Below are 25,333 nucleotides of genomic sequence, written 5' to 3'. Positions count from 1 at the left end.
CCTTTCTGAGACACTGCCTGTTTCTTTAACACATTTCTGTTCATAAGTTATAGCATTTGTTTCTGAATATCATAAGGAAATAGGTTACAGCATTTAAGTCAAGAATTTCATTTTAAGTAAATGATTTTAATTGATAAGATTAGACACAGCATTTTTCTTGCTTTGCCTCATAGTCTGTGGAGCAACTGAGAGTATTCGTTTTGCTGTAAACAGAAGACATTTCTCCCACTTAATTAAATATAATATGTTATATAAGAGTATTATTTTCATTGATAAGTTTTTGCAAAATTCAAGATGTCACATTAATTTTTCACAGGAATTCAAATTAACAAAACAATATGAGAAAATAATATTTGGAAGAGTAAAGGAATTAATTTTGTAGGAAAGGTATAATGAAAAATTAATTTTCAACTTCGAAAATATTTCTCCTGTCAACATACATTTACCACTTTAGAAACTTTTTCAAAATTTTTTTTTTAATTTATTTATTATTATTATACTTTAAGTTGTAGGGTACATGTGCATAACATGCAGGTTTGTTACATATGTATACTTGTGCCATGTTGGTGTGCTGCACCCATCAACTCGTCATTTACATCAGGTATAACTTCCAATGCAATCCCTCCCCCTTCCCCCCTCCCCATGATAGGCCCCTGTGTGTGATGTTCCCCTTCCTGAGTCCAAGTGATCTCATTGTTCAGTTCCCACCTATGAGTGAGAACATGCGGTGTTTGGTTTTCTTTTCTTGTGATAGTTTGCTAAGAATGATGGTTTCCAGCTGCATCCATGTCCCTACAAAGGACACAAACTCATCCTTTTTGATGGCTGCATAGTATTCCATGGTGTATATGTGCCACATTTTCTTAATCCAGTCTGTCACTGATGGACATTTGGGTTGATTCCAAGTCTTTGCTATTGTGAATAGTGCCGCAAAAAAACATACGTGTGCATGTGTCTTTATAGCAGCATGATTTATAATCCTTTGGGTATATACCCAGTAATGGGATGGCTGGGTCATATGGTACATCTAGTTCTAGATCCTTGAGGAATCGCCATACTGTTTTCCATAATGGTTGAACTAGTTTACAATTCCACCAACAGTGTAAAAGTGTTCCTATTTCTCCACATCCTCTCCAGCACCTGTTTTTCCTGACTTTTTAATGATCGCCATTCTAACTGGTGTGAGATGGTAACTCATTGTGGTTTTGATTTGCATTTCTCTGATGGCCAGTGATGATGAGCATTTTTTCATGTGTCTGTTGGCTGTATGAATGTCTTCTTTTGAGAAATGTCTGTTCATATCCTTTGCCCACTTTTTGATGGGGCTGTTTGTTTTTTTCTTGTAAATTTGTTTGAGTTCTTTGTAGGTTCTGGATATTAGCCCTTTGTCAGATGAGTAGATTGCAAAAATCTTCTCCCATTCTGTAGGTTGCCTGTTCACCCTGATGGTAGTTTCTTTTGCTGTGCCGAAGGTCTTTAGTTTAATGAGATCCCATTTGTCAATTTTGGCTTTTGCTGCCGTTGCTTTTGGTGTTTTAGACATGAAGTCTTTGCCCATGCCTATTTCCTGAATGGTACTACCGAGGTTTTCCTCTAGGATTTTTATGCTATTAGGTCTAACATTTAAGTCTCTTATCCATCTTGAATTAATTTTCGTATAAGGAGTAAGGAAAGGATCCAGTTTCAGCTTTCTACTTATGGCTAGCCAATTTTCCCAGCACCATTTATTAAATAGGGAATCCTTTCCCCATTTCTTGTTTCTCTCAGGTTTGTCAAAGATCAGATGGCTGTAGATGTGTGGTATTATTTCTGAGGACTCTGTTCTGTTCCATTGGTCTATATCTCTGTTTTGGTACCAGTACCATGCTGTTTGGGTTACTGTAGCCTTGTAGTATGGTTTGAAGTCAGGTAGCGTGATGCCTCCAGCTTTGTTCTTTTGACTTAGGATTGTCTTGGAGATGCGGGGTCTTTTTTGGTTCCATATGAACTTTAAAGCAGTTTTTTCCAATTCTGTGAAGAAACTCATTGGTAGCTTGATGGGGATGGCATTGAATCTATATATAACCTTGGGCAGTATGGCCATTTTCACGATATTGATTCTTCCTATCCATGAGCATGGTATGTTCTTCCATTTGTTTGTGTCCTCTTTGATTTCACTGAGCAGTGGTTTGTAGTTCTCCTTGAAGAGGTCCTTTACATCCCTTGTAAGTTGGATTCCTAGGTATTTTGTTCTCTTTGAAGCAATTGTGAATGGAAGTTCATTCCTGATTTGGCTCTCTGTTTGTCTGTTACTGGTGTATAAGAATGCTTGTGAGTTTTGCACATTAATTTTGTATCCTGAGACTTTGCTGAAGTTGCTTATCAGCTTAAGGAGATTTTGGGCTGAGACAATGGGGTTTTCTAAATATACAATCATGTCATCTGCAAACAGGGACAATTTGACTTCTTCTTTTCCTAACTGAATACCCTTGATTTCTTTCTTTTGCCTGATTGCCCTAGCCAGAACTTCCAACACTATGTTGAATAGGAGTGGTGAGAGAGGGCATCCCTGTCTTGTGCCAGTTTTCAAAGGGAATTTTTCCAGTTTTTGCCCATTCAGTATGATATTGGCTGTGGGTTTGTCATAAATAGCTCTTATTATTTTGAGGTACGTTCCATCAATACCGAATTTATTGAGCATTTTTAGCATGAAGGGCTGTTGAATTTTGTCAAAAGCCTTTTCTGCATCTATTGAGATAATCATGTGGTTCTTGTCTTTGGTTCTGTTTATATGCTGGATTATGTTTATTGATTTGCGAATGTTGAACCAGCCTTGCATCCCAGGGATGAAGCCCACTTGATCATGGTGGATAAGCTTTTTGATGTGTTGCTGAATCCGGTTTGCCAGTATTTTATTGAGGATTTTTGCATCGATGTTCATCAGGGATATTGGTCTAAAATTCTCTTTTTTTGTTGTGTTTCTGCCAGGCTTTGGTATCAGGATGATGTTGGCCTCATAAAATGAGTTAGGGAGGATTCCCTCTTTTTCTATTGACTGGAATAGTTTCAGAAGGAATGGTACCAGCTCCTCCTTGTACCTCTGGTAGAATTCGGCTGTGAATCCATCTGGTCCTGGACTTTTTTTGGTTGGTAGGCTATTAATTATTGCCTCAATTTCAGAGCCTGCTATTGGTCTATTCAGGGATTCAACTTCTTCCTGGTTTAGTCTTGGAAGAGTGTAAGTGTCCAGGAAATTATCCATTTCTTCTAGATTTTCCAGTTTATTTGCATAGAGGTGTTTATAGTATTCTCTGATGGTAGTTTATATTTCTGTGGGGTCGGTGGTGATATTCCCTTTATCATTTTTTATTGCGTCAATTTGATTCTTCTCTCTTTTCTTCATTAGTCTTGCTAGCGGTCTGTCAATTTTGTTGATCTTTTCAAAAAACCAACTCCTGGATTCATTGATTTTTTTGGAGGGTTTTTTGTGTTTCTATCTCCTTCAGTTCTGCTCTGATCTTAGTTATTTCTTGCCTTCTGCTAGCTTTCGGATGTGTTTGCTCTTGCTTCTCTAGTTCTTTTAATTGCGATGTTAGAGTGTCAATTTTAGATCTTTCCTGCTTTCTCTTGTGGGCATTTAGTGCTATAAATTTCCCTCTACACACTGCTTTAAATGTGTCCCAGAGATTCTGGTATGTTGTATCTTTGTTCTTATTGGTTTCAAAGAACATCTTTATTTCTGCCTTCATTTTGTTATGTACCCAGTAGTCATTCAGGAGCAGGTTGTTCAGTTTCCATGTGGTTGAGCGGTTTTGATTGAGTTTCTTAGTCCTGAGTTCTAGTTTGATTGCACTGTGGTCTGAGAGACAGTTTGTTATAATTTCTGTTCTTGTACATTTGCTGAGGAGTGCTTTACTTCCAATTATGTGGTGAATTTTAGAATAAGTGCGATGTGGTGCTGAGAAGAATGTATATTCTGTTGATTTGGGGTGGAGAGTTCTATAGATGTCTATTAGGTCTGCTTGCTGCAGAGATGAGTTCAATTCCTGGATATCCTTGTTAACTTTCTGTCTCATTGATCTGTCTAATGTTGACAGTGGAGTGTTGAAGTCTCCCATTATTATTGTATGGGAGTCTAAGTCTCTTTGTAAGTCTCTAAGGACTTGCTTTATGAATCTGGGTGCTCCTGTATTGGGTGCATATATATTTAGGATAGTTAGCTCTTCCTGTTGAATTGATCCCTTTACCATTATGTAATGGCCTTCTTTGTCTCTTTTGATCTTTGATGGTTTAAAGTCTGTTTTATCAGAGACTAGTATTGCAACCCCTGCTTTTTTTTGTTCTCCATTTGCTTGGTAAATCTTCCTCCATCCCTTTGTTTTGAGCCTATGTATGTCTCTGCATGTGAGATGGGTCTCCTGAATACAGCAGACTGATGGGTCTTGACTCTTTATCCAGTTTGCCAGTCTGTATCTTTTAATTGGAGCATTTAGTCCATTTACATTTAAGGTTAAGATTGTTATGTGTGAACTTGATCCTGCCATTATGATATTAACTGGTTATTTTGCTCGTTAGTTGATGCAGTTCCTTCCTAGCCTTGATGGCCTTTACATTTTGGCATGTTTTGGCAATGGCTGGTACCGGTTGTTCCTTTCCATGTTGAGTGCTTCCTTCAGGGTCTCTTGTAAGGCAGGCCTAGTGGTGACAAAATCTCTAAGCATTTGCTTATCTGTAAAGGATTTTATTTCTCCTTCACTTATGAAACTTAGTTTGGCTGGATATGAAATTCTGGATTTAAAATTCTTTTCTTTAAGAATGTTGAATATTGGCCCCCACTCTCTTCTGGCTTGGAGAGTTTCTGCCGAGAGATCTGCTGTGAGTCTGATGGGCTTCCCTTTGTGGGTAACCCGACCTTTCTCTCTGGCTGCCCTTAAGATTTTTTCCTTCATTTCAACTTTGGTGAATCTGGCAATTATGTGTCTTGGAGTTGCTCTTCTTGAGGAGTATCTTTGTGGCATTCTCTGTATTTCCTGGATTTGAATGTTGGCCTGCCCTACTAGGTTGGGGAAGTTCTCCTGGATGATATCCTGAAGAGTGTTTTCCAACTTGGTTCCATTTTCCCCCTCACTTTCAGGCACCCCAATCAGACGTAGATTTGGTCTTTTTACATAATCCCATACTTCTTGCAGGCTTTGTTCATTTCTTTTTCTTCTTTTTTCTTTTGGTTTCTCTTCTATCTTCATTTCATTCATTTGATCCTCAATTGCTGATACTCTTTCTTCCAGTTGATCGAGTCGGTTACTGAAGCTTGTGCATTTGTCACGTATTTCTCGTGTCATGGTTTTCATCTCTTTCATTTCGTTTATGACCTTCTCTGCGTTAGTTACTCTAGCCATCAATTCTTCCACTTTTTTTTCAAGGTTTTTAGTTTCTTTGCGCTGGGTACGTAATTCCTCCTTTAGCTCTGAGAAGTTTGATGGACTGAAGCCTTCTTCTCTCATCTCGTCAAAGTCATTCTCTGTCCAACTTTGATCCGTTGCTGGCGATGAGCTGCGCTCCTTTGCCGGGGGAGATGTGCTCTTATTTTTTGAATTTCCAGCTTTTCTGCCCTGCTTTTTCCCCATCTTTGTGGTTTTATCTGCCTCTGGTCTTTGATGATGGCAACGTACTGATGGGGTTTTTGTGTAGGTGTCCTTCCTGTTTGATAGTTTTCCTTCTAACAGTCAGGACCCTCAGCTGTAGGTCTGTTGGAGATTGCTTGAGGTCCACTCCAGACCCTGTTTGCCTGGGTGTCAGCAGCAGAGGCTCAGTCGAAAATGCACAAATCACGGGTCTCCTGTGTCGCTCGTGCTGGGAGTTGGAGACTGGAGCTGTTCCTATTCGGCCATCTTATGTATACATTTTTATTGGTTATATGCTTAGAAGTAGAATTGCTAGATTCTAGGATATGTTTATGTTCAGCTACAGTAGATAGCTTTAATAACATTTTAAAGTGATTGCAGAGAGTTGTACTCTGATAACTATTATAAGAGAATTCTGGCTATGCCATGTCCCTGCCAAACACTTGTTGTTTTTTGTCTTGCATCTCCCTGATGACCAATGATGCTGAGCATATTTTCAGATGTTTGTTAGACACTTGAATACTCTTTTTTATCTTGACCAAGTCTTTTGTCCATTTATTGTTTGATCCTCATTTTTCTATTAATTTGTAGTGCTTTACATATTTTGGTCATAAGCCTGTTTTCAGATATCTGTCTTGCAAGTATCTAGTCTCACTCTGTTGATTACCTATTCATTCTCTTCAGGTGGTTTTTGGTGAATAAAAATCTCTTAGTTTTCATATTTCCTAAGTTATTACTGTTTTTCTTTACAATTAGCTCCCTGTTGTGTTAAGAGTCCTTACAAATCTTTGCTCACTCAAAGGTCAGCAAAATAATTTTCTATGTTTTCTTTTTAAAATTTTATTATTTAACTTTTTATAATTGTTTTAAATAAATTTTAAGATTTTTTAAAAAAATTGTATTGTTTTGGTTTTTTACTTTAACGTGCTATTGTTTGCATTGCAATCCATGTAGAATTGATTTTTGTATATGGCACGAGGTAAAGGTCAAGATAATTTTTTTTCATATGGAAATCTAATCTAGCATTATTTGCTTAAAGATCATTGATTCTCACTGCCGTATAGTATCTCCTTTGTCATAAATTAGTTAATTCTGTTTCCAAACTATTTTTAATAACATTGCCTTAGTTATCTATTCTTCTATCATTACCATACTGCATTATTATTATTATCACTTTGTAATAGGTTTTAATAATTAATAGTATAATTCTTTCAGGCTTATTCTTCTTCAAAGTTTTGTGTATTCTTGACTCATCACATTTCCATATAGATTTAAAACTAGCTTTACAATTTTAATGAAAACAAACATAATATTTCAAATTTTGTTCTGCATTATTATAGATTAATTTGGAGACATTTGGCATATTTTAAACATTTGAAGCCATGTCTCATGTTATAATTAGGGAGTTATTTTTTACTCCTCATTTGCTAAGAGGTCTTCTCATAAATGATGAACTTTTAATTCTCTCTATGTTTAGAACCCTGTACTATATGACATTATTTTGTATATTTGACATTAATGTGTATATATATATATATATATATATATAATATATTTTTATATATATTTTGCCCCCTTTTTTGGGGTTCCTCCTCTTCTTGTTCTTCCTTCTCTTCCTCTGCCACCGTCTCTTCCTCCTCCTCCTCCTCCTCCACCTCTTCTTCTTCTTCTCCTTTTTCTTTTTCTTCTTCTTCCCTCCCTCTCTCTTTTCTTTTATTTTCTTTCCTTCCTTCCTTCCTTTCTTTTATTTTTTCTTCTCTCTCTTCTCTTCTCTTCTCTTCTCTTCTCTTCTCCTTCCTTCCTTCCTTCCTTCCTTCCTTCCTTCCTTCCTTCCTTCCTTCCTTCCTCTCCTCATCCTCCTCCTCCTCGTCCTCATCCTCCTGTTCCTCCTCATCTTCCTCCTCCTTTCCCTTCTCCTTCTTCCTTTTTCTTCTCATACAAGTTTCAATATGTTCTCCAGGTTTGTTTCAAACTCTTGGGCTCATAGGGTCCTCCTCCCTCAGCCTCCTGAGTGGCTGAGATCCACAGGAATGACCACTGTGGCCAGTTCTCTTTTTTCCATCTGAGAAAATTTTCTTTTGGCCTAAAGAACTCATGTTTAGTGTATCTTTGTAGTTCAGACTGGTTTGCAACTGATTCTCTCAGATTTTGTCTAAATATGTCTTTATTCAATCCTTATTTTTGAATGACATCTTTTCTGTGTTTAGAAATATAAGCTCAGTTATTTCATATTTCTTTACTCGAAGATTTATTCTATTGCCATTTTCCCCCTAGAATTTAGCAAATTTAATGTTTCTCATTTTAAGTCCATGATCATCATTATAGTTCTAGCCTATTAACACACTGGATTACAGAAAGTTGGTTGGTATTAATATTACTGCTTCCTTCATTTATTTGAAAAGTTTAATTTTCTACTGCCTTCTGTGAATTCTATATTTTAAGAATAGATTTACCACAAAGAGTGACTAAGAAAATTCTAACATTTCTCATTTTATATTTTTAATTAATGATAGACTTAGACTTTTTTTTTGTATTTTGTCCCAAGCTGATTATTGATATATGTGTGTATATATATAAACATATATATATATATATTTCACACATTCAATTAGATATTTAGATAAGGATGATACTTTTCCAGGATATAGTTATCTTCTTGTTTTCCTATTTCTCATTTTATCATTAGTCAGCTGCCTTTATTTCTGTCTCCAAAACAATTTGATTTCACCTGAGTCTCTAGTGTATCTAGTGTATTCTTTTTCTTATTGTTGAGTTTTAGTATATTTTGGATAACAGATTTTTTTTTTTTAAACCAGATATACCTTGTATTAGTCCATTCTCATGTGGCTGATAAAAATATACCTGAGACTGGGAAGAAAAAGAGGTTTAATGGACTTACAGTTCCATATGGCTGGGGAGGTGTCACAGTCATGGCAGAAGGCAAGCAGGAGCAAGTCACATCTTACATGGACGGCAGCAGGCAAAGAGAGAGAGCTTGTGTGGTGAAACCCCCTTTTTAAAAACCACCTGATCTCATGAGACTTATTCACTATCATGAGAACAGCATGGGAAAGACCAGACTTCAATGATTCAATTACCTCCCACCAGGTTCCTCCCATGAAATGTGGGAACTGTGAGAGTTACAATTCAAGATGAGATTTGTGTGTGGACACAACCAAACCATATCATTCCACCTGGCCCCTCTCAAATCTCATATCCTCACATTTCAAAACCAATAATGCCTTACCAATAATTCTCCAAGGTCTCAACTCATTTCAGCATTACCTCAAAAGTCCACAGGTCAAAGCCTCATCCAAGAAAAGTCAAGTCCCTTTCACCTATGTGCATGTAAAATCAAACACAAGGTAGTTTTTTCCTAGATACAATGGGGGTACAGGCATTTGGCAAACACAGCCATTCCAAATGGGAGAAACTGGCCAAAACAAAGGGACTACAGGTCCCATGGAAGTCCAGAATCCAGTGGGGCAGTCAAATCTCAAAGCTCTAAAATGATCTCTTTTGACTCCATGTTTCACATCCAGGTCACATTGATGCAAGAGGTGTGTTCCCATGGTCTTGGGCAGCTCTGCCCTGTGGCTTTGCATGATATAGCCCTGCTCCTGATTGCTTTCATGGGCTGTTGTTGAGTGTCTTTGGCTTTTCCAGGTGCATGGTGCAAGCTGCTGGTGGATCTACCATTCTGGGGTCTGCAGGATGGTGGTCCTCTTCTCACAGCTCCACTAGGTGGTGCCACAGTAGAGACTCTGTTTGGAGGCTCCTGCCCCACATTTTCCTTCTGCACTTCCCTAGCAGAGATTCTTCATGAGAGTCCCCACCCCTGCAGCAAAATTCTGCCTGGACATCCAGGCATTTCCATACATCCTCTGAAATCTAGGCGGAGGTCCCCAAACCTCAATTCTTGACTTCTGTGCACCCTCAGGCTCAGCACCATGTGGAAGCTGCCAAGGCTTGGGGTTTCCACCCTCTGAAACAACAGCCTGAGTTGCACCTAGGCCCGTTTTAGCCATGACTGGAGTGACTGGAATGAACAGTACCAAGTCCCTAGGCTGCACAGATCAGGGGATCCCTAGCCCCAGCCCATGAAACCATCTTTTCCTCCTAGGCCTCTGTGCCTGTGATGGAAGGGGCTGCAGTGAAGACCTCTGACAGGCCCTGGAGACATTTTCCCCATTGTCTTGGGGATTAACGTTAGGGTCCTCATTACTGATGGGAATTTCTGCAGCAGGCTTGAATTTCCCCTCAGAAAACATGATTTTCTTTTCTATTGCATTGTTAGGCTGCACGTTTTCTGAACTTTTATGCTCTGTTTCCCTTTTAAAACTGAATGATTTTAACAGGACCCAGGTCACCTCTTGAATGCTTTGCTGCTTAGAAATTTCTTCCACCAGATATCCTAAATCATCTTTCTCAATTTCAAAGTTCCACAAACCTTTAGGGCAGGGGAAAAATACCACCAGTCTCTTTGCTAAAACATAACAAGAGTCACCTTGCTCCAGTTCCCAAGAAGTTCCTTATCTCCATCTGAGACTACCTCAGCCTGGATTTCATTGTCCATATCATTATTAGCATTTTGATCAAAACCATTCAACAAGTCTCTAGGGAGTTCTAAACTGTCCCATATTTTCCTGTCTTCTCTGAGTCCTCCAAACTGTTCCAACTTCTGCCTGTTACCTAGTTCCAAATTTGCTTCCACATTTTCAAGTAACTTTTCAGTAGTGCCTCACTCTACTGGTACCAATATCTGTAGTGTTCAGGGTTCTCTGTAGGGACATAATTAATAGGATAGATGTATATATAAAGGGGAGTTTATTAAGTAGAATTTTTTTTGTTTGTTTGTTTGAGATGGGATCTGACTCTGTCGCCTAGACTGGAGTGCAGTGGTATCATCTCAGCTCACTGCAACCTCTGCCTTCTGGGTTCAAGTAAGTCTCCTGACTCAACATCTTGAATAGCTGGGACTACAGACTTGTGCCATCATGCCCAACTAATTTTTGTATTTTTAGTAGAGACAGGGTTTCACCATGTTGGCAAGATTGGTCTCAAACTCCTGACCTCATGATCTCTCCGCCTCAGCCTCCCAAAGGACTGGGATTACAGGTGTTAGCCACCGTGCCTGGCCTATTAAGTAGTATTAACTCACACAATCACAAGGTCCCACAATAGACCATCTGCAAGCTGAGGATCAGTGAAGCCAGTCTGAGTCCCAAAGCTGAAGAATTTGGAGTTTGATGTTTGAGGGCAGGAAGCATCCAGCATGGGATAAAGATGTAGACTAGGAGGCTGAGCTGGTGTAGTATTTACATGTTTTCCTGTCTGCTTTTTATTCTGGCCATGCTGGCAGCTGATTAGATTGTGCCCACCCATATTAAGGTTGGATCTGCCATTCTCAGCCCATTTCCTGTGGCAACACCCTCACAGACACACCCAGGATCAATACTTTGCATCCTTCAATCCAATCAAGTTGACACTCAGTATTAACCATCACATGCCTTTTTCAAGTATTTTCTTTCCATCTGTGACTTGTCTTCTCATTCTTTTTTCAGCTTTAGTAAGGTTTAATTGATAAAATTTATCTATTTATGATAAACAATGTAGTATTTTAATATCTGTATGGACTGTGAAATGATTAAATCAAACTAACATACTAATCACCTCAGATACTTATTATTTTTTTGATGAGAACATTTAAGATCTACTCTCTCAGCGAGTTTTAAGTATACAGTACATTATTATTAACTATAGTTACCATGCTGTAGGACTGTTTGCAGAAATGTAAATTAGTACAGCCATTATGGAAAACAGTAGAGAAATTTCTCAAAAATTAAAAAAATATAACTAATGTATGATCCAGCAATTTCATTTCTGGGTATATATCTTAAAAAATGAAATCAGTATCTCAAAGATATATCTGCACTCTAATGATTATTGCAACATTATTCATAATAGTCAAGCCATAGAATCACATTGTGTCCATCAATGGATAAATGGATTAACAAATTTGGTATATACACACCTACAAACACACACACACATGACAGAATGTTATTCAGCCTTAAAAATAAAAGATATTCTGTCATTTGCAACAACATAAATGAAACTAGAGGATACTATGCTGGCTAAAATAAGCCAGGCACAGAAAGAGAAATACCGCATTATGTCACTGATGTGTGTAATCTAAAAAAGGTTGAACTCATTGAAACAGGAAGTAGGATAGTGATTTTCAGGGGCTACATGGGTGGGAGGGTACAATGCTTTTGCATTCTATTGACAGTGTCTTTCACAGAGCAGACATTATAAATTGTACTGAAGGCTAGCTTATCAATTCTTTCTTTCACAAATCATACCTTTAGTGTTGTATCTAAAAAGTTATCACTATGCCCAAGGTCATTAGATTTTCTTCTGTGTTATCTTCTAGGAGTTTTGTAGTTTTGCATTTTACATTTAGGTCTGTAATCCATTTTGACTTAATTTTTATTTGATTTGATTTTTTTTGCATTTAATTTGCTAGATTCTAAGATATGAGATTTAAGCAGGTGGGTACCATATCAAAACAGGAAAGCTACTGCCTCCATTTTTAAATTATTTTAAACCTTGCCACATGTAGCCAAATCTTCTCCCAGCCACTGAATTTGTAACTCATACATTAGGGACTCTACAATAAACAATTAGGATAATTAGTATGACATGGAATGAAGATAACATTTCATATTTACCTTAAATAAATAAACTACAATACAGAGTTGTAAGAAAGTAAATTCATGGTCATATTCCCACACATCTGGAGTAGTGCAAGTTCAGCCTCTGTTTTGACCCACTCTCTGAGTATCTCATGAAATATTTTATTCCTTGATTCTTTTAACAAGAGTAATGCTAATATTACTTATACTCGATTCAAGAGATTTAAAGTTTTGCAAATGTCTTATCTCAACTACATATTTTAAAGAAATATTAAAATAGGCATTTTCTTCACTTTCTAGATTAATATTCTATGAAGTAACTTCTCTAGGATCTTCAATGAAGCTACTTATAAAATTTCAAACCCCAACTTTGTACAACACAACAAGAACACAAGCTAGTAAATATTTATTTTGAAAAATACCACTTTCAAATATTCAGGTTAATGGGTTAAAACAAGTGTTTTTGCCTCCATCACAAACCAACGTGCATGTGAATAAACAATGTGCTAGTGGAGATGCAAGTTGTTATCAATGTTTTACTTGTTCCCTAGTCATTCTCTCACTTGTTAATAGTCATTGATTTACCCAGTAGATACTGTCCTAAGCTCCATTGTTGTAACTGAGAGAGGAATATGGAAATATAGAGGAATAATGAATATATCTATCTATCTATATAGATAGATATAACAAAACACATCTGCCCTATAGACAATTTTAGTTCATTAAAATTCCAATATTTTTCTTGGTAAAGGAGGATGTAGAAAAAAATCATATATTTTATACCTTCACCTGGTTAGACATCATGTCAAAATTTTAGACAGAGTTTAATGTTTATGTCTTATAATAACCTTTATAGGTCTAATGTTATAGATTAATCAAAATATAATTGAAGAACTTAAGCTCAAAGTGACAGGGTCAGAAAGGGTGTAGTTTGACCTTATAGCTAATTCATCTCAAAACTTGTGTTTTTTACTATCTCTAAGGTCTAACTTTCTCAAAGCATATGCTATTTTTATTATTTCCTCTAATACAAGAAAATGCCAACAATTATTCTGAAGTTTTTCAATCACATTGTAGAAAACAAAAGTCTTCTTTCATCTATATTTATTCTAAAACAAAAATATACCATTCAGTCATTTACTGACAGCAATATGAGCTGGGAAGAATTTATTGCAAAGTAAAATGTCTGTTTAATGTACATATAATGATATTATTTCAAATCATGGCCAAATCACTAAGGTTACATTCAAACAAGTACAATAGAGTTAGACACAAATTCTTATTTTTCAAATACTAAAGGCAAAAATATGCTAAGTCATTTAAAAAAATCACATTTTAACAACTTACAAGGTTACTCAATTAGCATCAGTTATAGATAATATTTATATAACAGTGTCTCATTACTAAACAATTAGTTTATCACACAAATTAGGAGGAACCAAATATATACTCATTAAAAATAATCTGCAATAACTTTGAGACATGTATTTGATAGAATATAATAATTAAATGGTCAGGTCAGGATTTACTACTGTTCTGAGCCAAATTGCAAGAATCATAAAAATATAACTTTTTTTCTCAATTCCAAAATATATCAAAGACTTTAACTAAATAAAATTCTCTTACTAAAAATGTAAAATCCATGACAAGAAGAATTAAAGTATGTGAATTTTCTTTTCTCTTCAATAACATAGTTCATATTCTTTGTTTTTTCTCTTAATGAAGGCTTTGTAATTTAACTTAATTTATGTAATTATGAGCCTTTTATTACATTGGCACCTGGTTGACTACTTTGATGGGTCTACATTTTCAAAAGTTAATTTTAATGGTCCTTATGGAGATTAAAATCTTTGTATAATAACCATTGAGATAATCCACTTCAAAAATCCTACCCAAGCAGATACTGTCTGCAATGAAAGGAGCATGGAAATCCTCTTGTTTTTATACAACACAAATTCTTGTTTATTCTTTAGCAAAAATTTCAAGGTTTTAGGGAAACTAACTTGGAAAACATCCTCCTGAAGAAAAAAATATAAATAACTTAAGCCAATGCAAAACCCAAATCCTAACCTGTATACAAGTAGGATTTTGAGATGAGATTAATATTGAAAAGTATGTTTAGTTGATTTATTCCTGCTCTGTGCCCTAAAAAAATTAGAAAAGAAAATCTAAAGGTAACATCAATGGGCCTTGCAATTTTAGGTGGACAAACATTTATTGGAATCTGAAAGGATTTTAGATTGAAGTTTGTTGCTTTTGAGTAGAGAAAAAATTAAGAAGTAAATAAATAGTACAAGTATCATGGAGAACAATCACCTCTGATTTGGTTTATCTACATAAGCTACTTACATTTATTTTAAAGCAGAAACAGAATTCATGAGCAAAGCTGATTCTGAGTAGTAATAAAACCCAGAAAAGTAACTTTTTGATTTATTTAACCATCTGAATTCTTGATTTGCAAATTTGCTTTCTGTCCTTGGTTTCCTTAGTTTGTTTGTTTTAAAGTTGTAAAAGGCTAACAACAAAAATAAACCAGATGATTAAAATATATGATTATTTAAAATGAACTGAGATAATATAAAATACACTTACATTTACTCTACAGTTCAAGGTATATTTGTGTCTTTGCAGGCTAGATGAATACTTGAGTAATTGGATAGAGTATAATTTCTGTTTTAATAAATATAATTTAATTATATTATATAAAATATAATTTAATTATATAAAATATAATTTAATTATATTATATAAAATATAATTTAATTATATTATATAAAATATAATTTAAATGGAATCTTGGCAGTAAAATTCCTTTTGAAAGAATAACAAAAAAGAGAAAAAAATGTTCCAGTAAATGGCATTCTATCATTGGTAACTTGCATCAAATCCCATAGGCTTTTGGAAATTTATTGCATTTACTTGATTATTACATGAGCATGTTAAAGCCAATTTAAAGAAAACAAAATAAAAAAAAATGCTTCACTGGCCTAACTTAAACTGTGCTAGAAATTTGCAGTGACATCGGCTGCTACAGAAAGGGGGCAATACAGGAATAGCTACCTATGTAAAAATGCAATACTCACTACTACATTTATGAAAATAGCATATAACTTCCTATTACTAAAGCAAAAGTTATATAATTTTTTTCCTTTTACATTCCTTATGAATGGATTTAGGTTTTCAATTACCTGTATAAACCATCTCAAATCTATTGCTTTACTTAACTCACTTGTGGAGACTTATATTATTACAGAAGAAACATAGGAAGTCAATAGGAAACAAAATATTATTGAGTATAAATGTCAAATTATTAGTAAGAATGCTTCCAAATGTATTCCACTATGGAATTCAAGCTGTCTTTGGTTTTCGGATTATTCTCCTTCATTGTATTATTGGTTTCATGTTATTATTACTCATTTCACCATATTAGATTTTATATTTTTTAAAGTGAAATGTGTATCATGTTTATCTTTATATTTTGTTTTTATACATCAGTAAGAACATACCTAGAAGAATGCCTTCTATAGCTTAAGTGTCTAATCAATATATATTATGTAAAGGTGAATTTCAATATAAATGAACACATCAACTATTTTATTTTAGTCTTTAAATTGAAAAGCTGTTCTTTGTAACATGGACCAGTGAAAATGAAGTTACCTAAAATATGTGATAATAATATAACATTTAATATTATATATAACAATATCAAATACAATTTAATGTCAGATCAAAACAACAACAGTAATTTATTAGATAAGAAGATAAATGAGAAGGGTGAAGTTTCTGGAACACAGAAAAATTATGTTAGCATCCTCCTAGATTTAGCGAGGCATCCCCCTTATTATTCATCATTGATGAATGATTAATTAAGAGTTGATGTTTATAGAAAGCAACTTACTTATTCAGGTCTCAGTAGTCAAATGAACCTTCCTTTTACTTTGTGTATGAAACATTCATGTATCCAGAGTAAAGACAATCAATTTAATAATTTGTCTTGTGGAGCCAAATAATTAGAGTTGATCAGCTATCTATCTTACTATCATTTTCCATTTTGATGACAAGATTTATAATTCAGACATGTTGGGTAAACCTATAGCATGTGGCTTTCTTGTACTTTCTATCCCCAAATAATAGCAGCAATCTTTGTACATTTTCTTTTGGATCTTTCATATTGCCTCAGTTAAAAAACAAACAAAAAAGGCATTATCAGCAGGAATAATATGGGTGCATTAGGCAATGCTGAAATGGAAACTTGCTGAAGGATAGCTTATATGAGCATAGCTTGCAGAATAGTTCCCAAGAGTAGTATCATAAAAGATACAAACTCAGGTAAATTCTATAAATATTTTAATACTAATGAAAAAAATCTTGAAATTTGTCCTATATTTCTTAGGCAGTAGCCATAAGTACAGAGCAGAAGGGAACATAATTCAAGAAACTGTGAATGCAAATTTTGTTATTCTAACCCTAAACTCATGATTTGACAGTAATGTAGTCTTAAATTTAAAAGGAAATAGCTATGATTTTATATGATTTAACCCTCCATTGAAAGGTAAATTCAAGTTAATACTACGAATCAGTAGATTAAAATTTCACAAATGAGTAACAGTTTTGTAAACTGCAAAACTCCATAAAATCAGAGATTTACTGCTTTCAAAGTCTTTAAGAATTATTAATTATTTTATTTTAACCTACTACTACTCAGCTTTATTCTCTGAATGATGGGGTATTTTCTACACCTATTTATTTTGGTATATTCATTATCTATCTTTTCACCTAAGCTATTAACCTGGTCAACATTTTTGACTTCTTCTCCTCCCTTAATCTCCAAGTTTAACCTGATACCTATACATCTAATTTTACCCTTAAGTTATTCTTTTGTTTTCAATATTTTTCTCCTATTTATTTTCCATGACTTATTACATTCCCTTCAACTTGTATCTAGCATACTTTGATTTCCTTTCTGATTGGTCTCCTCACTTGGATATTGCCTTCACCAAGGAAGAAAATATGCCGTTTTTAATGATCTGATTCAGCATTTCTCAAAACGATATTTACATAGAAATCACCCGAGAACTTTGTTAAATGACAGATTCTGATTCAGTAGATCTGGAATAGAGTCTGAGTTCATTTACAAGTTCACATATGATGCTAATGATGTTGTTCTGAAGATCACACTCTGAGAAACAAGACTCTTAGCAAAACCTTAATTGTTCATGTTACTCCCTTTCATGAAATGTATCACAGCAGCCCATTGCTGTTGAAATATAGTCAACATACCTTAGAGTGGAATAGGAAGTGGAGCACTTCTTTAAGTGCTTCTCTTTCTCAGTGGCAGGCCTTAGTGTGTAATCTACCAATACCAAACTTGGGGGTATTTCTCCCCAAAAGGTTGTGTCATGCCTACATGCATGTTTATTAGTCAGAGTAAGAGGGACAGACCCAATAAGAGAGAGAGAGAGAGAGAGAGAGAGAGAGAGAGAGAGAGAGAGAGAGAGAGAGAAAAGGGATTTATTAGGAGGAGAGAGACAAAATTACCTTTTGTTTGCCTTTTCTTTCTATCCAGCCCCCAATCAATTTGATGGTGCCTGTCATATTGAGTATGGATCTTTCCCACGCTGTCCACCAGTTCACATGCCAGTTTCCTCTGGGAACACCCTCACACACACACACATCCAGAAGTGATGTTTTACCGGTTCTTTAGATAATCCTTAATCCAGTCAAGTTGATACCTAAATACTCCATCACACCTCTTGACACACTCTTGGCCCTGTCTAAGACATTTTCAGTGCCATTTTGCTCTGTTCTCAAGGCTCACTTTATTTTTACTTCTTCAAGGAAACATTCACTGGCAGCTTCAGGCTTGGGTTTACTACTCTTATACCTACTCCCTTATCACTCTGGTTTGATGTTATGACACCACTTAAAACTGTTCCGAAACTATTCAGAGATATTTACCGCACTGGTTTATAAGTTCAAGGCATTGGTATTTTCACCTTTGCATCCCATGTGCCTAACCATGGTACTGATATATAATAAAAGAATAAATATTTGCCTTGTGTTAGGCACATCAATTGTGTTATTGATGATATGTGAGTTCACTTCTGGAATTTGTCCAAATTATATATGTTACTGAAGTATTGCTGGAACAAGTGAGATATTAAATATAAAGTTTTTCACAATGTTTACTGATTTCCATATTCTGTTTTTATGGTATTTAGTGATGTCCCTTTACTGATTCCTGGTGCCGTCTACTTGTGACTGCTCTCTTTTTTCCCCTGATCTTTTTTGTCAGAAGTATCAATTTTATTAGTTTATCTTCTGGCTGTGTAGATCACGTTTGTTGTTTGTTTTCTACATCCTTCATTTCTTCTCTTATCTTTATTATTTATTTCCCTCTTCAGGTTTTGGTTTTCTTTGTTCATTTATTAACATTTTTCTATCTTCTTAAGAATTATGCTTAAGGCCATTAATTTTCAGTTTTATTATTTTTTAATATATATGTTTAAGTCTACAAGTTTTCCTCAAAGCAATAGCTAGATCTTGCAAAGTATGATTTGTATTATTTTATTACTATTACATTCAAAATATTTTGTAACTTCCATTGTGATTTCTTCTTGATCTTGAGTTATTTAGAATTGTATTGCTTTTTTCAAAATATGAGATTATTTTCTCATTAATGTGATCAAAGAGTATACTTTGTATAATTTTAATCCTTTTGAATTGAGATTTATGTTATGGCACAAAAAAAGAACAACTTTAATAAATGTTTAATATGAATTTGAAAATAATGTATATTGTGCCATTTTCTGTGTGCATGTTATTTTCCTTTGTGTCCTATCAATAATGAAAAAATATTGTTAAAATGTCCTACTGCATTGAGCTGTGTCTATTTATTATCAAGGGAACATTGTATCCAAATGTTCAGCTTATTTCTCTTTTTTTTTCTCTTCTGAATCTTTAACCTACAAATTCCTTGCACTGGTAGATCTCCAGTGAAATCCTTTTAACAAAGTAAAACACTCTCTGCATTTTAAAATTTATCTATCCTAGAAATTTGTATCAAAAATCTACTTATTCATTGTTAAAGTCCCTGGATAGCTCTTTAAAGGTATGTCATGTATAATTTATTTCTAAAATGGCAAAGGGTCAATTTATGCTTATTCTTTATCTTGACTCAAATTTGGTATTTCATATTCTGGATGAAAACCTATTGTCTACATTTTCATATTTTTCCCTTAAAGTTGTTCTCTTATTTTTTTTCATATATGAAGATTGCATATACAGTGTCTGCTTCTTAGGAACTAAAACATACGTGCTCCAAAATGAAATAAAATAAAATAAAAATAAAAATAAATAAAATAAGATTAAAAAATATCAAATACAAACTTAGAGTGTACCCTGATGAGTTGGAGACTGACTGCAAATTAAAGGACCTTAAGATATTTTGAGTGTACTCTAGTGAAAAACTATCGAATAAATACAAACCATGTAATATATTATTTTTCTCTCTGTACACTAACTTTGAGAAGATTTGAATCATATGAGTGAGTTTTCTCATTCCGGACTACTTATACATTTTTAAGATTTCTTTTGCATATCTCAGAATAGATTTTTCTGGGATTTATTGTTGGTTTTTAAAATGCAAATTCTGTAAATTTCTTGGCAAGGTTTTCTTCAAATTTAATATATATTGCTAATATTATTTTCCCCATTATTATTCTCCATTACATTATTATATGTTCCCAAGGTTTAAGATCAGTATATATATATATATATATATATATATATAGAGAGAGAGAGAGAGAGAGAGAGAGAGAGAGAGAGAGAGAGATTTATGTATAATAAATCTTATAAATTGTTTTTAGATATTTATGTATAATAAAACTTATAAATTATTTTTAGGTATTCTGTTGCATCAGTGTTTTTGTACAATATATTTTTTTCTTTTTCCTGCATAAAACAAACTTCTCATATCTACTTATTCATCTGACAAATTGTGACCATTAAGTTTTTGGTTTACTAAACCTTTTCACCCATAATTCTTTCTTGACTCCTAAAGTTTGGGCAAGGCCTATCTCTTCTACTTTATTTCATTTCTCATAATATGCAACTCACTTAATTGTAATTCTCTGTATTCCTCAGAAGCAGTGGTTAATGACTGATTAGTTACACATAAAATAATTATTTGTAAAGATTTTATTTGCTTCCAAAATAAAGGGACCTGAAGAAAAGAAAAAAGAAAGATGAATACTGCATGATCTCACTTATATGTGGAATCTAAAAAAGGTGAGCTCATAGAAACAGAATAAAATGGTGTGGTGGAGGGATTGGGGAGGCTGTGGTGAAAGAACACAACACCAGAGGCTGTGGGGGTGGAGGGATTGGGGAGATGTTGGTCAAAGAACACAACGTTTCATTTAGATAGGAGGAATTAGTTTAGAAGATTTATTGTATAACATGATCAGTATAGTAAATAATAGAGTATTGTATACTTAAAAATTGATAAGAGAGATTGTGAGTCTTCTCATCATAAAAATTAAAATTATGTAAGGTTATACATATATTAATTAGCTGTGCTTGGCCATTCAACAATGTATACCTATATCAAACCAACAATGTAGGGCCAGGCGTGGTGGTTCATACCTGTAATTCCAATACTTTGGGATACATAGGTGGGAGGAGCACTTGTGCTCAGGAGTTGGAGAACAGCCTGGGCAAAATAGTGAGACCTCATCTCTACTAAAATCCAGAAACACTAGCCAGACATGGTGGCACACACCTGTAGTTCCAGCTACTTGGGTGACTGAGGTGGGATAATTGCTTGAGCCCAGGTAGTAGAGGATGTAATGAGCCATGATCCTACCACTGCACTCCAGCCTGGGTGACAGAGCAAGACCCTGTCTCAAAACAACAGCAACAGAACTTGTACACCATAAATATCTATGAGATTTATATGTCAGTTAAAAAATAATAAAAATAATAAAGGGGTCTATGCCCTACCCTTGACTATTATGACTTAACAGGTCTGGAATGTGGCTGAAGCATGCACATTTAGCAAAATGCTCCTCAGTTTAATTTGGATGCACAGCTGGGGCTGAGGAACACTACTGCAGGCTAAACTGTGAGCAAAAGGACTCTGATAATTTCATTGTTTCATCCTTTAGCAAGATATTTGGCACAAAAGCACGTGATAATTATTTAATTAAAGAAGATGAAACTAAGTATTGAATTTTTACATATATTTTGTAATTGGGCACCTTAGTGTTCCTTTCAGAGGCAGGCATGGTGTGAGTTTTAATTATTTTTCCTTGTTTTAAATTATTTTGCCTCATTCATTTGATCATACAGTTATATTTACTAAGAATTCCAGAACAAAGTTAAATTATATCAATATAAAGATACATTTTTCTGTCGTGTTTGTTACTTTAATTGGAACGCATTTAGTGTTTACCATTAAGTATTATATCACATTGACAATTATTTGGAGACTTATATTTAGCTATTTAGTTATGAAACTTCCAATCTTATTTCACTAAAGATTTTTTTTTTTTTTTAATCAAGACTGGATGTTGCATTTTACCAAGTGCCTCTTGTAAATTTTCATAGATGTAAATGTGTGTACATGGATAAATTCTTCCACAGTTTCACCTATTTTCATGGTAATCCTTATAGAAAGAAAAAAAAAAAAACCCATACTGACTGGAAGAAAGGGGTTATCAATGAGTTCTTTGTCCTATCCTAGTTCTCATGTATGCCTCATGCTTCAGCTGGAGTTCAAATTATTTTTGCAACGTTAACTCAAGAAATTTATAACAGAGACTAGATCCAATACAGATGAGAATCTGATCAGGAACTATATGCCAGACTAAGAACTGTACTTCATCACCAATAATTTTATTGAATAACTGGTGTCCTGTATTGACGAGTTAGAGTAGCACTGGAGAATGTGAGCTAGTCATTGCTTTTGAGGGGCTATGTTACTAGCAATGTGAAATGTGACCATAGTAGTTATGGATTCTGTAGACTTAGGCAAGTATGTGTGTCTCAAGTGTGAAATAATTTTAGGACATAGGAAGGTGCACTAGAGGGTCGTAGGACCTCCACTTTGCTGTTGCTGCACATGCTACATTAGCAACCTGTCTTGCATTCTTTCTTAAAGTTAAATAAATTTAATGTTATGTGAAGTGTGCTTTGTCTTATGAGTTTGTCTGTTAATTCAAAACTAAAGTTGCCACTGCTGGTTGAACAGAGAGCTAACCCGAAAATATTTTCATACTCTGAAATGAACTCTGTTTAGACATGGCATATTATTCTCGTAGTAAACTGCCAACTCTACCCATATTTAATTTAGACATTTTATAAGTATATTTTGAAACTTATATGGATCTTTATTTTCCCCTTTCTATCACATTCCAGTTCAAGCATTATATCAGCTTTAAAAAATCATATTTTCCAATCTCAGATTCATCATCGTGTCTCATTTTTATTTATTTGTATTTTTTCTGCTTATATCCACATTAATTTTGCATATTGTAATTTAGATTATGCTTTTTTCTAAAGCATCTGTAATATAATGCTGAGCCATTTCTACTATTCAGATATGACTGCCAAATTAATTATATAGATAGCCACACATATATACAAACGCAGAAGAACATACATGATGCTAAAATACAGTTTGAAATCATATAACCACACAATTCCAGGCTATGATGAAGTTAGTCTCATCTCACATTAAGATAACTAAATACAGATGTCATTTGCTGTGTTGCTATGCCTTCATGTTTTGAACTAATAGCTAGTAATGTATGCCCAGGTCATATGAAAACGAATACAAAATAAAAATTATCTCAAGACTGCTTTCAGCCTTGATGGAGTACTGGACTTCCCTTGAAGCTGTAAACGATTAGAATATGTAAAGCAGCTCTTTTCGTATGTTGGATAATAAGCAGGACAGGACTGTGGTCTGTCAAAAAGAGGGTAATCAAATGAAGCGCATGCAATAACAGCTCCTGCTTTCTACTAGGGAGAAATGCAAAATAAAAGAATCACAAAGGAATTACTAGAGATGAGAAATACAGTAACAGAAAAAAACTTTTACTAGATGAGATAGATATCAGATTAGACCCTTCGGAAGAAAAGATCAATGAACCTGAAGATATAGCAATAGAACCTATCCACCAACAACAGAGAATATAAAAGACTGGAAAAATAAAATAAACAGAAATTCAGTGACCTGTGTGATAACATCAAGCAATCTAGGTTCTGTGCAATAGAAGACTTCTTGTATAGAAATGAGTTGAACAAGAAGACTATTCGACAGAAGCCTGTTATGCCAAGGAACCCTCTTAGTTGCTTTAGGGTTTTGAGATGGGGATAAGCCAGTACAGGCTGGATATGTTCCTCACTGAGGGCCCTGGTGCCTTGGGATAATTTTAGCCCTAAGTGTTTAACCTGCTGTGAGCAGAACTGAGTTTTTGGTTTGGAAACCTTGTAGCCACAGGTGGCGAGAAAATTTAAGAGTACTTGGGTGGCTTGATGGCACAAGGTTTCTGAGTGGGTGACTAAAAGTCAATCATCCACGTACCGAAGGACAAGAGTGTCCAGGTATGAGAACTGGCTCAAGTCTTGGGCTAATGCCTGGCAAAATATATGGCGGCTATCCCTGAACCCTTGGGGTAAAACAGTCCAGGTGAGTTGAGACATTGGGTTCGAAGGATTTTTCAAAGGCAAACAAGAATTGAGAGTCAGGATGTACAGAGACACAGAAAAAAAGCATCCTTAAGGTCCAGAACTGTAAACCACTCTGCTTCCTCTGGTATTTGGGAAAGCAGAGTATTAGGGTTAGGTGCAGCTGGGTATAGAGGGAGAATGGCCTCACTGATAATCCTGAGATCTTGCACTAATCTCCACTGTCTGTTGGGTTTCTGTACTCCTAAATTTGGGCTATTGCAGGGGCTATCGCATGGTTTTACTAGGCCTTGGACTTTTAGGTCCTTAACAATTTTTTGGAGTCCTTGTTGGGCCTCGGGTGTAAGGGGGTTCTGCCTTTGGTAGGGAAAGGAGGTGGAACCCTTTAGTTTGATTTGAACAGGACAGGCATTCTTTGCTTGTCCATATTGTCCTTCTTTTGCCCAGACCTCAGGATTAATTCCTTCCTCAAGCGGGGGACAACAAACAGGTGTTCCTTCTCCTATGTTCAGGTATGTAATGGCCACTGCTTTTCTAGAATGTCTCTCCCTAACAAGGGAGTGGGGCTTTCAGGAACAATTAGAAAAGCATGTGAAAAGAGTAAAGTTCCCCAGTCACAACTTAGTGCCTGGGAGAAGTACCTAGTGACTGACTGTCCTAGGACCCCTCAGATAGTGACAGATCTGGAGTTCAGTTGTCCGGGACAGGAGAGTAAGATTGAGAAGGCTGCGCCAGTGTCCAGGAAACAGTTAACCTCCTGGCCCTCAATGGTCAAGCATACCTGGGGCTCTGTGAGGGTGATGGCATGAAGTACTATAAGAATTTTCAAAATTGAGTGAGGAAAGAATTCAAATTGTATTAATACTCCTAATACTCCTACAGTATTTTTGGGGTACACAAATGGGACAAGGTAAATTACATCCTTCTAGAATCTACAATTTCCCACAGAATGATTCATGTTTCTTTTTTTTTTTTTTTTAAATAACTTCTCTAATGAAACAATTTATTCTAAATGCAAAGATGTCCTTACTTCACATATTAAATTTCCTCTCTTTTTCCTAAGAGGGCTGTCTAGTGTGATCTAAACGATTTATATAGTTATAATAGATGTTAACATTTTCACTGTGAAAATATTTTATTTTCTTTTATAGAGATAACATATCTCTTTGTTGCCTAGGCAGGAGTGCAGTGGCACAATCCTAGCTCACTATAGCCTTTAACTCCCGGGCTCAAATGATCCTTCCTCCTCAGCTTCCGAAATAGCTGGGGCTACAGGTGCATGCCACCACACCCAGCTCAAAATACTTTGTTCTTAAAATACCAAATTCTATATCACAAAAC

Source organism: Macaca fascicularis, chromosome 2 (assembly GCF_037993035.2).
Source record: "Macaca fascicularis isolate 582-1 chromosome 2, T2T-MFA8v1.1".
Lineage (NCBI taxonomy): Eukaryota > Metazoa > Chordata > Mammalia > Primates > Cercopithecidae > Macaca > Macaca fascicularis.
The sequence above is the reverse complement of the archived record's forward strand: the minus strand, read 5'-3'. Positions refer to the sequence as shown.